Source organism: Danio rerio, chromosome 16, assembly GCF_052040795.2.
Source record: "Danio rerio strain M-AB ecotype USA chromosome 16, GRCz13ab, whole genome shotgun sequence".
NCBI lineage: Eukaryota > Metazoa > Chordata > Actinopteri > Cypriniformes > Danionidae > Danio > Danio rerio.
The window spans coordinates 55422018-55439680 of record NC_141036.1 but is presented as its reverse complement, the minus strand read 5'-3'; the positions used below and the strand labels follow the sequence as shown (position 1 = coordinate 55439680).

The 17663-nt window shown below is 31.4% G+C and overlaps 1 protein-coding gene across 21 annotated transcripts in view; it reads left to right on the top strand.

Annotated features, from left to right (window-relative positions):
* satb1b (SATB homeobox 1b) overlaps nucleotides 1-17663 on the top strand; it is a 208221-nt gene that overhangs the window by 79277 nt on the left and 111281 nt on the right. For 4 of the 21 annotated variants that reach the window (XM_087286172.1, XM_087286161.1, XM_087286167.1 and 1 more), the window contains exon 1: nucleotides 794-977. The exons of the other annotated variants lie outside the window; for them this stretch is intronic. The gene's annotated coding sequence lies outside the window, so the exon portion shown is untranslated. Of the gene's footprint in view, nucleotides 1-793; nucleotides 978-17663 lie in introns of those variants that run through there. 21 annotated transcript variants of the gene reach the window in all.

Sequence of the window (17663 nt, the reverse complement as noted above, 5' to 3'; positions counted from 1 at the left end):
ATTATTAAAATCGCTGTTTAAAATGTATTTAATTAGTGCCGCAAATGACAGCTTGTAACATAATTGTCGCTTTAAAATAATCAGGAAATCTGCAACTCATAAATCAGAGCTCGGAAAGAAATATAAAGGTTTTGTTTTAATTCCCTGATTTAAGTATGAAAATACCAATATGCATTCACTGAAGTGATGAAGCAATAATGAATTTAATACATGATTATTAAATAATGCATTCATATATTTATGCATGTCGAAAATCAGCTCGCGCGTTAAATGCGCACGTTTTTTTTTTTTTTTTTTGCTTTTTCTAAACTGTTGATTTTTAATCTCGCACGTGCATGCGCGTAATTAAAAACTTATTGGTCTATAAACTAGTGAACGCGCGTTAAAAAATGAAATGTTTGTGTGTGTGTGTGTGTGTGTGTGTGTTACCGTATTAAGATGCGCGGAAGCTGCGAGAATGAAGTCGCACACGAAATCAAATGACTGAAAGTGTAAACACACCGTGGAAGGCAAGTTTGAAATAAATTTATACAGTCCTCCTTCCTGACATTTTTAACATGTGGTGTGTAAATATGAGAATGGCTAAGTGTGAAAGTGGATGAGTCCCTGGAGAGCGCGCGCGGAGACGCGCCGCTCCAAAAATCAAAGTGGGGCAAGAAAACGCGGTGCGCCACAGCTGGCAGATCGTCTTATGTCGACGGGGAGGGGCGGTTCGTTTACCTGACACCCCTCTCATCGAGCTCAAACCCTCCCCCTTCTCGTGCGCTGCTATCCCGCACCGCAGCCCACGTTGAGCGCAGTCCGTGCGCTCCCAACTTCAGCGGCACGCGCAGGGACATCTCCATCTCCATCAGCGAGCAGAGCTGAGCACGCAGCCCGGCTTTGGATCTCACATCGCGGGGACGAAGTTAAAACCAGCCTACTCAACTTTTGGATGGAAAACGAGCGCATTCGCGGAGATTGCTAACTTCTCTAAGGTATTGTCGTATTTCCTTTCTGTCTCTGATGTCTCTGAGCATCTGCTCCGAACGCAGAGCTGCTGTATATTTAACGACCAGTCAGATCCGATTGCTGTCCTCTCTTATCAATAGATAAACAATTAATAATCATGTGAGAAGTGAATGCATTCTTTAACTGATTTTATTTTCTTTAATGCAGCTAGGGCTTTTTAATATATATGGAGTGCATGTGATTTCTAAATGCAGATTTAAGCTGAAATAAGTTTTTTTCCTGATGCTTTATTAAATGCATATATTTATTAGACTATAAAAACAGATGTGTGGGACTGTTTACACTCGTACACATGCTAACGGCATATGCATGCATTAGTGCAAGATCTAAATGGGAAAACAGAAAGAAAAAATCCGATTTTATGGATTCAAGAAGCAGACATGCTCCTAAATAAGATGAAATGACTAATACGACTAAATGATTCTAAATAAAACTGACTATCAGCCTGTAGAGAATCACAACACGATTTTCTTTTTCTTCTGGTGCGATGCAGAATGTACTATATAAGTTTATTACAAGTTTATTACACTTATTATGCAAGTTCATATACTGCAGGACGATGTGGTTAGAAATCTGTGACATTCAGTGACACGAGAAGGGTTTATTTATATTATTAACATGGACTGGATTCACTTTAGGGAATTAAGATGCAGCCACATTTTAAGAGCAATATGTATTTTAAAGATAATCAACATAAATAATGCAGAATTAATCATAAAGTCCTGCAAACACGTTAGTCAGAATATCTGTTTTTATGCATTTGTTATGCACAACACTGCATTTACAGTTTCCTAAAATCTGCTGGCAGTATAATAATAGCAGCTGATTTGAGTGTGTGTGTGTGTGTGTGTGTGTGTGTGTGTGTGTGTGTGTGTGTGTGTGTTGAGGAGCTGGCACTAAAAATAATTCTTCACAACTGAAATTAAAACATTTCCGCATTTTATTTTGCCCCAAATTACTTACATTTAGGCACTCTGAAGGAACAAAAATAAGAATACATGCATCCGCATGCTTTTAATTCACATCTACTGCTCTTAATTGCCAATTATATGGGGTGTGATAGAATAAATTATATCACAAAGTGCTTCATTAGATGTTGCATTTAAATTTATGTACATCGCCGTAGATGTTATTATGTTAGAGTTATATGTATGCACACTCTCCACATACAGTATTATATACATGTGACTATCAGATTCAATTGATGGAGAGGAAATATTAATTGTGTGACTGACACACTTCTTTATCTGTTTTATTTAGTGCACCGTATATCAGATCCCATTAGGAGGTCACTGTGGTGAAAAATGAGGTTGTTCTTCTTGAGATTAGTCTAGTTATCTGGGCTAGAATTAGTGTGGTTGATCTGGTCAGTGTTTCTGAGAAGAGATCTCGTGAGCTTTTTCCTGCCAGCGTCAGGTTTTGCTTCTTGTAAGTGCTGTTTGACTTCAAAGTGCCTGCGATTGTGCAGGTTTTTCGGCTCGTTTCATTATTACGTCTTCGACGTTGTCACGTTGAGAACTGTACAGTCTGCTGATGTGAAACCGCGTGGGTCGTCTTGATGTCGACTTGAAAGTTGTTAACCATTTTTAATGGCATCACTTAACCCCATTTCCACGGCTGGCTGTTTGGTGAAGCGCGCTGATATATCTGTCCCAAATCTAAGAGTAGTTAAGCACACATGAGTGGACTGCTTTTGATAAAAAGCAAAAGGCATCAGGTTTAGTATGCGGCCTTGAAGCATGAGCTGCAAATGACAACAGGAAGTCAGACACAGAAATGACATGATAAATATCCAGCGGAGGTCACAGAGGTTAAAACGCCACTCCATAGTAGAAAGTAGCATCTTTGCGAGGGGTAAACGAACTGCGTTCGCCCTCCCGACCCTTGGAGACCAATTATCCGGCACGCTGCATCGGTTATTTTCAGCATGCACCTGAGAGTATAATCAAGGCAACTCGTCCTTGATGAATTATTTCCACTCCGTCTCGCGTGATTTGTCCTGTTGTAAGTGACAGCAATCAAGGAGGGGAAAGCTAAAATTCCTTACCTCCCAGAACTTCTTGGTTGGTCTGTGTTTGATTCCTGTCGAAGCATTAATCGTCTTTACCACAGCGGTAATGAGCGCTAGGGTGAAATAACAGCTCAGCAAAGAGAAGAATTATACTTGTGGTTAGAGCACGGTAAATACCTGTTTAGCTGCCAGCCTATGCATTTATTAGACTGTCGCCAGCAAATAAGAGGTCTGTCTCGTTTTTTAATATGTGGCTGCTTGGAGATTCCACCCTCTCTTTTTTTTGGAAAGACATTTCTAATAGTTAGGAAAGGTAACAATGAATCAGAGACTTCTGATGATGACAAGCTCCAACCAGTTTGGGGGGGAAAAAAGAAGAAAGGAAAATTGAGGATTGTTTGCGCATACTTGGGCTCTGAGTCAAGCATGTAAAACAGCAGACGATCACATGCAACTTCAGAATAATTTAGCAACTTTTTTTCTAGCGATTTGCATACATCAGCAGCGATTTTCGACGGTCGCGTTAAAATCCGCATCTTAATTCCTGAAGCGCTCTCTCTCTCTCTTTCTCCTTGCTTTTTTTCAACTGATTATTTATGTGTGTGCGTGTTTATCAGCTTTTAAGAATCATCTGCTGATTTTATTTTGCGCCACGAGACAAAGCGTCAAAAGTGCGTCATGTCGATTTGGTCATGCTCGGGCTAAATGACATTTGTGTCAAATCGCAAAAGCAATATCCTCATTCTGCGCAGCACCATCACTAATAGAATTTGAAATACGCACCTCAAAACCTTTCTTACATTTCGCATAACCCAAATTTAGACTCTCCATATGTTTTGATCTGGTGTTATTGTCTGCTATTTCTATGCTTGTCGTTATCCGATCTGTGTAGGTTTTCTCGAATCCTTTGTTCTGGTAAGGCGACACAAAGAAACAGTATGTATCAGAGGAATGCACATACTGCAAAAGATCAGGGTTTTAATACCCACCCACATACTCGCAAGAAACAATTAAAGAAGATACTCTCTTTTGCAGTGCACACGCACACACACACACACATATGCACTTGTAGAGATTTGGAGGGACGCAGATTAACGCCTTACAAATCTTTCCTTTGCAATGTAGTAGACTCAAAAGAAGGCTTTTATTTGTTGTGCGCACACACTCACGCACAGAAAAGCGTTTAAAAGAGAAGGAAGAGGTATATTGATAAAACACTGCCAATCTATTGTCAGCAGGCCTGTGATAAGCTTCACAGGACGGTTCAAGTTTGCGTTCAACCTTAAGATATGCACTAAAATGATCTCAAATGTAATAAATATTGATTTTAAATTGCATTATGGAACTTTTATATCTATTCTGTCGACTTTTCATGTTGAAAATTCAACTGGGCAGTTGATTTTTATTGAGATTTTAGTAGTTTGTGACAATATATGAAGAGCTTAGATGCAAACACCTCTAGATGCCGATTGATATTTTCTTCTAAAATTAGCATCCTGTGTGTAGGTTCAGTAATTTTACTTTTATAGGGGTTAATTAGTTATTATCATCGCTTTTAAAGTGAAATAACTAAACATAAACATAGGAGGCTGAGAAAAATGCACATTTTAATAACAATTCAGACGGCGTTTAGAGGTTTTTGCATCTTTATATTGTATCAGAAATAATATATATGTATAGAATTAAGTGTGTCTGCTGGAAAATGCATTTTTGTCAAGTTTCTAGTCTAAATATCTACAATTTCTTAAATTTAAAATGATTTTTCATTTGTTTTTAGAAATATTGTGTCAAGTGAAGTGAAATATTCCTTAAAACAAGCAAAATAATCTGTAAAATCATTTAAAAATTCTAACCCTAGGCTGATTATTTAGCTTGTTTACATTAAAATCTCTCTTAACTATGAAATATTTCTAAAAACAAGACTTTTTTTTTTTACTTCAACAATGTTTAACAGTTTAACAATTTGACTTTTATTGGCATTTTAGTAGTTTAAGACAATATATTATATCAGAAAGTATATATGCATAGAATTTAGTGTGTGTCTGCTGCAAAAGAAATGCATTTTTGTTTAATTTCTAGTCCAAATATCAAAAATTTCTTAAATTAAGTAGGATTTTCTTGATGGGTAAAAAGACTTTTCTAGTTTTTAGAAATAATGTGTCAAAATAAAAGTGAGTTTTTCCTTAAAACAAACAAAATAATCTTTAAAATAATCTAAAAATTATCAAAATAAAGCAAAGTTTATTTTGCTTATCCCTTTGCATATTGGTGAATCAATTAGCTTGTACATTAAAATCTCTCTTAATTATGACATACTTCTAAAAACAAGACAATATTTTTACTTTTAACAATGTGATTTTTTATTGACATTTTAGTAGTTTAAGACAATATATTGCATCAGAAATGATATATATTATTAGAATTAAGTGTGTACGCTGTAAAAAAAAAGCATTTTTGTCTAGTCCAAATATCTAAAACGTCTTAAATTTGGAAGAATTTTCTTGACAAGTAAGAATGTTTTTATTTGTTTTTTTAGAAATAATGTGTCAAAATGAAGTGAGTTATTCCTTAAAACAAGCAAAATAGTCTATAAAATAATCCAAAAATCATCAAAATAAGCTAAAACTAGTTTATTTTGCTTATCCCCTTGCTTATTGGCGGATTATTTAGCTTCTTTATATTAAAATCACTGTTAATTGTAACATATTTCTAAAACAAGGCAATATATTGCATCAGAAATAATATATATTAATAAAATTAACTGTGTATGCTGCAAAAAAAATTAAATTTTTGTCTTGTTTCTAGTCCAAATATCTCAAATGTATAAAATTAACAAGGATTTTCTTGACAAGACATTTTATAGAGATAGTGTGTCAAAACGAAGTAAGTTATTCTTTAAAACAAGCAAAATAATTGATAAAATTATCAAAAAATAATCAAAATAAAGTGAAAACTAGTTCAGTTTGCTTATTGTTGGATTTTTTTTTTTTGGCTTATTTACAGGAAAATCCCTCTTAATTTCGACACATTTTTAAAAATAAGACAATATTTTTTTACTTTTCTAAAAAAATTGCTTCTTGATTTAAGAATTTTTAGATGTTCAGACTAGAAACAAGGTAAAAACTGTAAGCAAGAAAAGCATTTTTTATTTTTATTTAAATTTTTTTGTGGTGTAAAAAAACAGAAAAAGCACTGGCATTTTATTACCAGATATTAAATACCACAATATATTATGTCAAACTATTAAAAATGTCAATAAAAGTAAATTAAAAGTACCATAAAGCAATTTAAAAAACATTAAAATAAAAAACGTGATCCACAAAATACATAAAACTGTTCATTTTAATATATATTTTAGTGTATTATCTGTAATATTGTGTGTATACCTGTGCTGTTGTGTGAGTGAGAGTACACTGCACTCATTCTGATAGCTGTAAGCATGCTAAAATGTGTACAACTTTGTGAATGACGGGCGTTGCAAATCTGCTAAAAGTTCTGCAGGCGCTGTCTCTGCATGAGCCCACGCATTACATCTCAGCAAATCTCGGACAAAGGCATTTTCACTAGGTTTTTCTTTTTCCTCTCCCCCCCTCTCCCCGTGTGCCGCTTTAACTCTATTAATTGTTGATACGTCGCAATCCACGAGGCAGAAATTAGAGGGCTAATTATTTGCTCATGTGACGCTTGCCCCACTGCAGTGACAGAAAAGTAATTTCCCAGGCTTGAAACTAATCTCGCTTGATTGTTAGATGAAGGGATTTGTTTCTATAATTCGATAAAAGCAAGGAATAAATGGCTGATAATGTGCACGGAGGGTGTAATTGTTTTTAAATAATTAATACAGACTCCCAAAGTGCTGTCATTCGGATGTTGTGGCTGGACTTTCGCTGATATAAAAGTCTCCTTTTTTATTTTTAGCAGGTGGAAGCCACAGGGGGACTTTTACAGTGCAGGGTCGACAGTGTAGTGTACACTAGACAGAAATGACTGTGTTTACCACTTATTAAACATGTTTATTTTAGTTCTGATCTGAAAGGTGATTCAATAGGTTTTTCATTGATGCGCTGCAAAATATTCCTTTCCTACTTTGATTTTTGGTCTTGTTTCTAGTCTAAATATCTAATATTCTTTAATCAAGAAGCTTTTTTTCTAGACAAGCAAAGCATATTATGTTCTTTTAAGAAATTATACGCTGAAATGAAGTGAGTTTTACTTTAAAGCAAGCTAAATAATCTGTCAATAAGCTAAGCAAAGACTTATTTTTGATATTAGATTACTTTGCTTACCCCATTTTCAGATTATTTAGCTTGTTTTAATAGAAAAACTCTTAAATTTGGTATATTATTACTGTAATCAAGTCAATATTTTTCATTTGTATAAAAAAAAACTACTTGATTTAAGAAATTTTAGATATTTAGACAAGAAAAGACCAAAAATCAAAGTATCAAAGCGTTTATTTGGCTGATACACAAATATTATTATTTTTGGAAATGATCTGAGGTGATTTAATAGGTTTTCTAATGATGCGCTGCAAAATATTCCTTTCCTACTTTGATTTTTGGTCTTCTTTCTAAATATCTAATAATCTTAAACCATGAAGTATTGTTTTAGACAAGCAACACATATTATGTTGTTTTAAGAAATTAGATGCCGAAATAAAGTGAGTTTTAGCTTAAAGCAAGATGAATAATCTGTCAATAAGTTAAGCAAAGACTTTGATTTGATATTAGATTACTTGGCTCACCCCATTTGAAGATTATTTAGCTGTTTTTAAAAGAAAAACTCTTAATTTTGGTATATTATTTCTGAAATCAAGTCAATATTTGTCATTTATATATAAAAAGCTACTTGATTTAAGAAGTTTTAGACATTTAGACAAGAAACAAGACCAAAAATCAAAGTAAGCAAAGTGTTTATTTGGCTGATACACAAATATTATTATTTTTGGAAATAATCTGAAAGGTGATTTAATAGGTTTTCTAATGATGCGCTGCAAAATATTCCTTTGCTACTTTGATTCTTGGTCTTGTTTCTAGTCTAAATATCCAATATTCTTAAACCATGAAGTATTTTTTTAGACAAGCAAAACATATCATGTTATTTTAAGAAATTATATGCTGAAATAAAGTGAGTTTTACCTTAAAGTTAGCTAAACAATCTGTCAAGAAGCTAAGCAAAGACTTAGATTTGACTTTAGATTATTTTGCTTAACCCTTTTGCAGATTGATTAACTTGTTTTAATAGAAAAACTCTTAATTTTGGCATATTATTTCTGAAATCAAGACAATAAGTAAAATTTGTATAGAAAAAGCTTCTTGAGTTAAGAGGATATTTGGATTAGAAAAAGACCAAAAATCAAAGTAAGAAAGGTATTTATTTGGCTGAGATACAAATGTTAGAAAACCTGAGGGTTAAAAAAACATCAAAATACCAAGAAAATCAAGTTCAAATGAAGTTCTCAGCAATAGTAATCAAAAATGACTATATTTACTGTATGAAATGTACAAAATGTCTTAATATTCAATACTTAATATATTGTCAATATCCATAATCATGACCAAAACAGTCTATTTTTGGCTATTCCCTCTAATATACCTGTGCAGCATACAGTACACACTGGTTTTTGTGGTCACACGAATAATCTAAATATAAAACAGGCTACAGAATTAGACTTCCTCTCCCCCCTCTTGGCCTCGGTCTGTTTATTTTTATTTAATTTTTTATTTAATACACTTACGAATCATGTGAGTGGTGCACAGTCATCCGCAAACTAAAACAGCTCCTCTATTCTGCCTCGAAAAAATGTGCCAGCGAGCGATATTTAGAGACTTTAATGAGTTCCACGTTTTCGTGTGTTTCCAGGAAATGTTTGTTTTTGAACGCAGCCGTCTTGGTGTTTTAATGGAGATTTGTATACTGCCCATTTGCACTCCGCATTGATTGGGAGTCTCCGTTCGGTATGTGGTGGGCACTGATGACTCTACCCCATGCTGTTTGTGTTATCAAACTGCCGAGATGCTCTTGGCTCTGATTTATAACACTAGCTCAAATAATCTTGTTAATGCACATTTAACATTGCGGAAGTGGCAAGCACATAGACTAAACAACACCTACGCGTGCGAGCAGTCAGAATAGCGCTGGTGAAATGTGCCGAGTGATAAACTGCCTCCAGTGGAGCTAAAAAAGAAGGAAAAGCGCACTGTCTTGTTGTCATTTTAAGGGTTTCTAACTTCGGATGTACACTTGTGTCACTATTCCAGGGAAAATGCTGAATAAATGATGCAACGTTTTGAGGATCCTATCAAATTTTGATGCTATATAAAGTTTCTTTTTTTAGTTTTAAATAAAATCTAGTCTACATAAAGCTGGTTTAATCCTTAAAAATCCTCTTTAAATTATGACCAAATGTTTCGGTTTATATCTCAAATTTGGACTCCCAAAAATTCTCTTTTATGAAGTAGTATAAATATAAAATCACATTAAGATGTGTGATTTAAATATGACCAATATTTAATCTGATTTCAGTATAAACTGACATGAAATGAAGCTTAAGTTTTAATTTTGGATACACAAATATTACCTGAAAATGTTAAACATCTACATTTAATAATGTTATTAAAATATGAACAATATTTTATTAGATTTACGTATAAGCTGGCATTAAATAAAGCTTAAGTTTTAATTTTGGCTACACTAATATTACCTGAAAATGTTAAACATCCACGTTTAATAATGTTATTAAAATATGCCAAATATTTCATCTGATTTCAGGAGAATTTGACATGAACTGAAGCTGGAGCCTTCATTTTGGATGCACAAATATTACTTGAAAGCATTAAACATCCTCATTCAATAATGGTTTTAAAATATGACTAATATTTGATCAGATTTCAGCATAAACTGACATGAAATGAAGCTTGAGGCTTAATTTTGGATACACAAATATTACTTAAAAGTATTAAACATCCTCATTGACTAATGTTCTTTTTAAAATGACTAATATTTTATATAAGTTCAGTATAAACTTGCATTTCAAATATGGAAACTCAAATATTCTTATATACATAATTATATTATTATATACACAACTAAATATCCACATTAAATAATGTGATTAAAATATATCAAACATTTGGATACATGATGATCAATAATAAATAAATAACTGAATAAATAAATAAATAAATATGCACACATGATAATAAATAAAAATGCACAGATGATAAGAAAAACATAAATAAATGTGCACACATGATAATAAATAAATACATAAATAAATAAATAAATATGTACACAATAATAAATAAATATATATGCACATGATAATTAATAAATAAATAAATATGTACACATGATCATAATAAATAAATAGATATGCACACATGATTATATATATGTATATTATATATATATATATATATATATATATATATATATATATATATATATATATAAATATATAAATAATAAATATACATATATATATATATATATATATATATATATATATATATATATATATATATATATATAATTTATTTATTTATTTATTTAATAATATGTGTTGATATTTATTTAGTTATCATTTATCATATTTATCATAACACATAATAATAAATCAATAAATAAATATGCACACATGATAATAATAAATCAATAAATAGATATGCAATAAATAAATAAAAATACACACATAATAATAAATAAATATACACACATGATAATAAATAAATAAATAAATATGCACACATAATAAATAAATAAATAGATATATAAATAAATATGCACACATAATAAATAAACAAATAAATAAATAAATATACACACGATAATAAATAAATAGATAAATATATAAATAAAGACACACACATAATAAATAAAGATGTACACATGATAATAAATAAACAAATAAATAAATAGATATACACACATGATAATAAATAAATAGATAAATATATAAATAAATACGCACACATAATAATAAATAAATAGATATAATACACACATGATAATAAGTAAATAAATAAATATGCACACATGATAATAAATAAATAAATAGATTTACACACATTATAATAAATAAATAGATAAATAAATAAATAAATATGCACACATGATAATAAATAAATAAATAAATATGCACACATGATAATAAATAAATAAATAGATAAATATGCACACATGATAATAAATAAATAGAAAAATAAATAAATAAATACGCACACATGAAAATAAATAAATAAATAAAATAAATAAATAAATAATCACACATGATAATAAATAAATAAATAGATTTACACACATTAAAATAAATAAATAGATAAATAAATAAATATGCACACATGAAAATAAATAAATAAATATGCACACATGATAATAAATAAACAAATAAATAAATATACATACATGATAATAAATAAATAAATAAATAAATATGCAAACATGATAATAAATTAGTAAATATGCACACATGATAATAAAAATAAATAATTTACACACATTATAATAAATAAACAGATAAATAAATAAATATGCACACATGATGATAAATAAATAGATAAATAAATAAATATGCACACATGATAATAAATAAATAAATACATAAATAAATAAATAAATAAATAAATAAATAAATAAATAAATAAATAAATAAATAAATAAATAAATAAATAAATAAATAAATAAATAAATAAATAAATAAATAAATTATTAATTTCTTTATCATTATTAAAGCTCTTGTTCTGTTAATCATATTGCATATATGCACACACACCTAGTGCTAGCTTCCAACTGTTTATCCATATCGATATTTCCACCTGATTTAATATATGCACTTTGTTTAATTGATATACACCAATGCATTTAGATGGATGTTAAGTGATATTCTTGACTTGAATAACAATCATCAGCGTATTCGTATCCAATATTAGCGCTGCAGATATTGGCATTTTAAACTCTTCAATTGTGTTTACCCTTCTTTAAATAGGCGAGAGCTGAATTATAAGCACAGTTGATCAAATCATTTCTGCTCTGTGAATCTGCATGCCCTTCTGTATGTCAGAGTTGCTGGTGTTGGGCGGTGTGTGTGTATGTGCCAGGGCTCTTGGCAGTGTCTGCACCTGTTGGCAGCATCAGGACCCTCCTGGCAAGGCCGGCAGAAATTGTGTGATGCTCTTGTACGAGTGCAGAGGAGACTGCAGCCACAGCACGTCAACATGGCCGACACACTCCCCTCACCACAGCGCTCGATCCACGTTTTACATTTTACTGCGAAATGGGGACCAAACATGAACCAAACAAATCTCGTTTGTCCTGCTGGAATCCATTGATGCACTGTAAACAATGCTTGGTTCCTCATAATCGATTTAAATTATTAGTTTCTACAAATTCAAGTGGACTGAACGTAAAACAATTAAGTTGTCCCCCTATAAAACTCAATAATTGTGTTGGTTTAGCTCATTTTAAGTAGTTTGACCAAGCATCAATATTATGAGTATACACTAAAAACAGCTAGGTTCCACACTGTTTCTTAATGTTGTCCCTACTCAGATCAATTAAGTTATTGTAGTGGTTTTTACAAACTTAAGTAGACTGAACATAAAACAATTAAGTTGACCCCTATAAAACTCAAGAATTGTGTTGTTTCAGCTCATTTAAAGCAGCAAACATCATTATTTTGAGTATACACTGTAAAAAATGTAGGGTTCTGCAGCTTCTTCATGTTGGCCCAACTTAAATCGATTAAGTTAATTTAATGTTTTTCACAAAAATTTAAGTGGATTAAACATAAAAAAATTAGGTCCCCTCGCCCTTCAGAAAAAAAGTCAGGAATTGTGTTGTTTCAGCTCATTTTAAGTAGTTTGAACAAGCACAAACATCATTATTTTGAGTTTGCACTGTAAAAAATGTAGGGTTCCACAGTTTCTTCATGTTGGCCCAACTTAAATCGATTAAGCTAACATAATGGTTTTCACAAATTTAAGTGAATCGAACATAAAACAATTAAGTTGCCACCCCCCCCCCTCAAAAATGTCAAGAATTGTGTTGTTTCAGCTCATTTTAAGTAGTTTGACAAGCAGCATTATTTTCAGTATACACAGTAAAAATGTATGGTTCCACAGTTTCTTGATGTTGTCTCAACACAAATCGATTAGGTTAACGTAATGGATTTTACAAATTTAAGTGAATTGGACATAAAACAGTAAAGTCCCAACCCCTCCAGAAAAAACTCAAGAATTGTGTTGTTTTAGCTCATTTTAAGTAGTTTGAACAAGCAGCAAGCATCATTATTTTGAGTATGCATGTAAAAAAATGCTAAGTTCCACAGTTTCTTCATGTTGGCCCAACTTAAATCGATTAAGCTAACATAATGGTTTTCACAAATTTAAGTGAATCTAACATAAAACAATTAAGTTGCCCCCCCCCCTTTCAAAAAATGTCAAGAATTGTGTTGTTTCAGCTCATTTTAAGTAGTTTGAACAAGCAGCAAGCAGCATTATTTTCAGTATACACAGTAAAAATGTATGGTTCCACAGTTTCTTGATGTTGTCTCAACACAAATCGATTAGGTTAACGTAATGGATTTTACAAATTTAAGTGAATTGGACAAAAAACAGTTAAGTCCCAACCCCTCCAGAAAAAACTCAAGAATTGTGTTGTTTCAGCTCATTTTAAGTAGTTTGAACAAGCAGCAAGCATCATTATTTTGAGTATGCATGTAAAAAAATGCTAAGTTCCACAGTTTCTTCATGTTGGCCCAACTTAAATCAATTAAGCTAACATAATGGTTTTCACAAATTTAAGTGAATCTAACATAAAACAATTAAGTTGCCCCCCCCCCCTTTCAAAAAATGTCAAGAATTGTGTTGTTTCAGCTCATTTTAAGTAGTTTGAACAAGCAGCAAGCATCATTATTTTGAGTATGCACTGTAAAAAATGCTAGGTTCCACGGTTTCTTCATGTTGGCACAACTTAAATCGATAAAGTTAATGTAATGGTTTTTACAAATTTAAGTGGACTCAACATAAAAAAAAAATTAAGTTGCCCCCCCTACAAAAAAAACTCAAGAATTTTGTCGTTTCAGCTCATTTTAAGTAGTTTGAACAAGCAGCAAGCATCATTATTTTGAGTATACACTGTAAGAAATGTTGGGTTCCACAGCTCTTAAATCAATTAAGTTTTAAGTGGATTGAACATAAAACAATTAAGTTGTCCCAAAAATTCTCAGGAATTGTGTCGTTTTAAGCTCATTTTAAATATTTGATCAATTTTTAGTGTAGGAGCAGGGATAAAACCTTTAGTTTGATATGAATGTCAGAACTTTACTAAAGGTCATACGTTTCGCCTAAAACAGCATCGCTTTTGTCACATAAAAAAAAAAAAGAAAAAGAAAGATCTGCTTCTCTAGTAAGTTAGTCATACTAGTTTTGGCCAAAATCGAAGAGCGTCGCTGCTGCGCCACCCAAAGTGTTACACAAGGACTATAACATCTCCACAGAGGAAACAAGCTCCGTGCAAATTCACATCAATGCCGGAAATGTGCTCAGCACTGTGCGGATGACACTCAAACAGTGCATTCATATGCATTGTTTAAAGGGAAATTAATTAAAATATAGAAATGTTTAGTTATGGGAAAAGGATTGATGCATATTTTGGCGACCCCTTCAAATGCATCCGCTTTTTTTTTTTTTTGCTTTTACATTTCCTGTTTTTAACTGCAGTAGTACTTATTGTTCTCATTCAGCACATGTGTTGATTTCATTTAACTTCATATCACCTTCAGCTTCATGCCTATACATGCACACACCCGGCGTTAAAAACATATTTCACTGTCTGCACTGTAATTAATTATTGGGCCTATTAGTCATAATAATTGTTGATTCTGGCATAGGCATGTGCTTGGTTACCTATAAACCAAATACATTTGTTTAAATAATATGTATTATATATAGCTAGAATTATTAGCCCTTCTGTCTGTTTTCTTTTTTAATTATTTCTCAAATGATGTTTAACAGATCAAGGAATTTCTCAAAGTATTTCCTATAATATTGTTTCTTCTGGAGAAAGTCTTATTTGTTTTATTTCGGCTAGAATTAAAGCAGTTTTTAATTTTTTAAAATACTATTTTAAGGTCAATATTATCAGCCTCCTTAAGCAATTTATTTTCAGTTGGCTACAGAACAAACCACTGTTATACAATGACTTGCCCAATTACTCAAACCTGCCTAATTAACCTAGTTAAGCCTTTAAATGTCACTTTAAGCTGAGCACTAGTACTGTGTCTTCAAAAATATCTAGCCAAATATTATATACTGTCATCATGGCAAAGAAATCAGTCATTAGAAATAAGTTATTAAAACTATTAAGTTTACAAATGTGTTTGTCATTAAATATTACATTAATTCTGACTGCATATATATAATTATTTTTAAACAATGAACTATTGGCCTCTCTGTATTTACTGTAATATTTATAACTCATTTGCTGCTATATTAATATACTTATATAATTACTAACAGAGATGTTTAGTTTGTAAGTCAGCAGTGAGTACAGGTCTTTGAACGTCACTTTAACCATTCAGGATGTGGTGTTACTGCAAAACCAGCACAGGTGATCACATCTGACCCTTGCACATCATTCTGCATGCTGGTGTCTTGTGTTGTTTGGTTTTTTCTAACACATTCAATGTGGCTGTGGCATTGTTTTTGTAACATTTTACAATATGGTTGTATCAGATAATGTTAGATGTTGTATTTACTGACATGAGCTATGCAATCATTGCAGCATTTATTAATCTATGTTAACATTAGCTAATGAAAATACAGTCAGTGCTTGTTAACTTAACTAGTGTTAACAAGCACTTTGGATTTTCTGAATGCATTAGTAAATATTGATGTATGATTTATAAATGCTGTGCAAGTATCTTTTTTTTAGTTCAGGTTAATAAATACATTAACTAATAAGATCTTGTTGTAAAGTGTGACCCTTTTTATATATACAGGCCCGTAGCAAGGGGGTTTGGGTGGTTTGAAAGAACCCCCCACCAACACCACCACTGAGTCCAGAGTTTGACCCCCTATATAAACTCATTTGTCCTTTTTTTGACAGTATGCCATCAAAAATTGTGAAAATAACTCATAGAAGAAGGCTTTAAGACAAGCTAAATGTTTAGTTATTTAAATTTACAAATTCTGATGGAGGAAATGAGCTGGCCAGTGTGTTTTTCACCTACAAGCTACAGTTTAAAAAATTTTTTACTTGGCTTTTAATAAGTTTTAACAGATTTCTATTTTTTTTTAATGATGCATAATAGTAAATTTGGATTTTCATACTACTTTATTTAAAATGTTTAATGTAAAATTCTAATCTCATACACATTACTTATAAAATTGTAATAGCTTACAGTTTAAACTCACCTTTCTTAATAAACACTTTGTGGTAAAATAGTATAATAAGCACTTTGACAAGTAGTAGGAAATATTTTTGTTGCTTTAAAGTGTGGTTATGATCACCATTCGACAAGCTGATTATGCAGCAAAGATTAGAGCTTTAAATGTTACTAAAATGCAGTATTTGAACCTCATAATTTAATAGAAATTGAGGAGAATAACTGCAAAAAGCTCCAATATTTAAGAAAAAGAACTAGCCCATTCAAAAAGCTGGCTACGGGCCTGATATATATATATATATATATATATATATATATATATATATATATATATATATATATATATATATATATATATATATATATATATATATATATATATATATATATACATACATACAGTATAAAGAGTTTAGATGCAAAAACTTCTAAATGCCATCTGAAATTTTTCTCTAAAATTAGTATTTTTATCAAGCTCCTGTGTGTATGTCCAGTAATATCAATTTTATAAATTTTAAGTCATTTTACTAGTCTTTAAAGTCAAATAACTCAGCATAAACAAAGGAGGCTTAAAAAATAGTCATTTTCGATAGAAATTTCAGACGGCATTTATATATATATATATATATATATATATATATATATATATATATATATATATATATATATATATATATATATATATATAAGAGATTAATAGTTTCATAATAAATAATATTAATAATTAATTGTCATTTTTATGCTATTTACCACACGTTTTTACTTTGAATACAAACGTGCATTCTTTTATGCTGGTATCGCATACCGAAATTTGATCTGTTTGTGTGTGCTGAGGGTTGGACGTTTGCTGTCACCTGCTTCATATGTGTGTGTGCGTGCGTATGCCTGTGTATGTGTGTGTCATGCACCAGCATCGCTGACAGATGGCGTGTCCTTTTGCTTTAAGAAATATTGTACTCTCGAGGCTCTTTCGCAACTTTTTTAAACACAACCGCGACAAAAAGAATCTGCTATAATATGATCATCACACTCGATCATGTGATCCTCCGCGTTTGCTTTCATCCCTCCGATTCCAGGCATCATCATCCCATCATTAACAGCTTAACACACACACATACACAAAATATCAGCAACAAAATCCACACAAGGATCGCCTGTTTTGTTCGAAAACTAAACGCATTACTGATTTTATGATATCGCATGTGCGTGCGTCCTGTACGCGCGTGTGTATACAGATTGTGTGTGTGTGTTTGT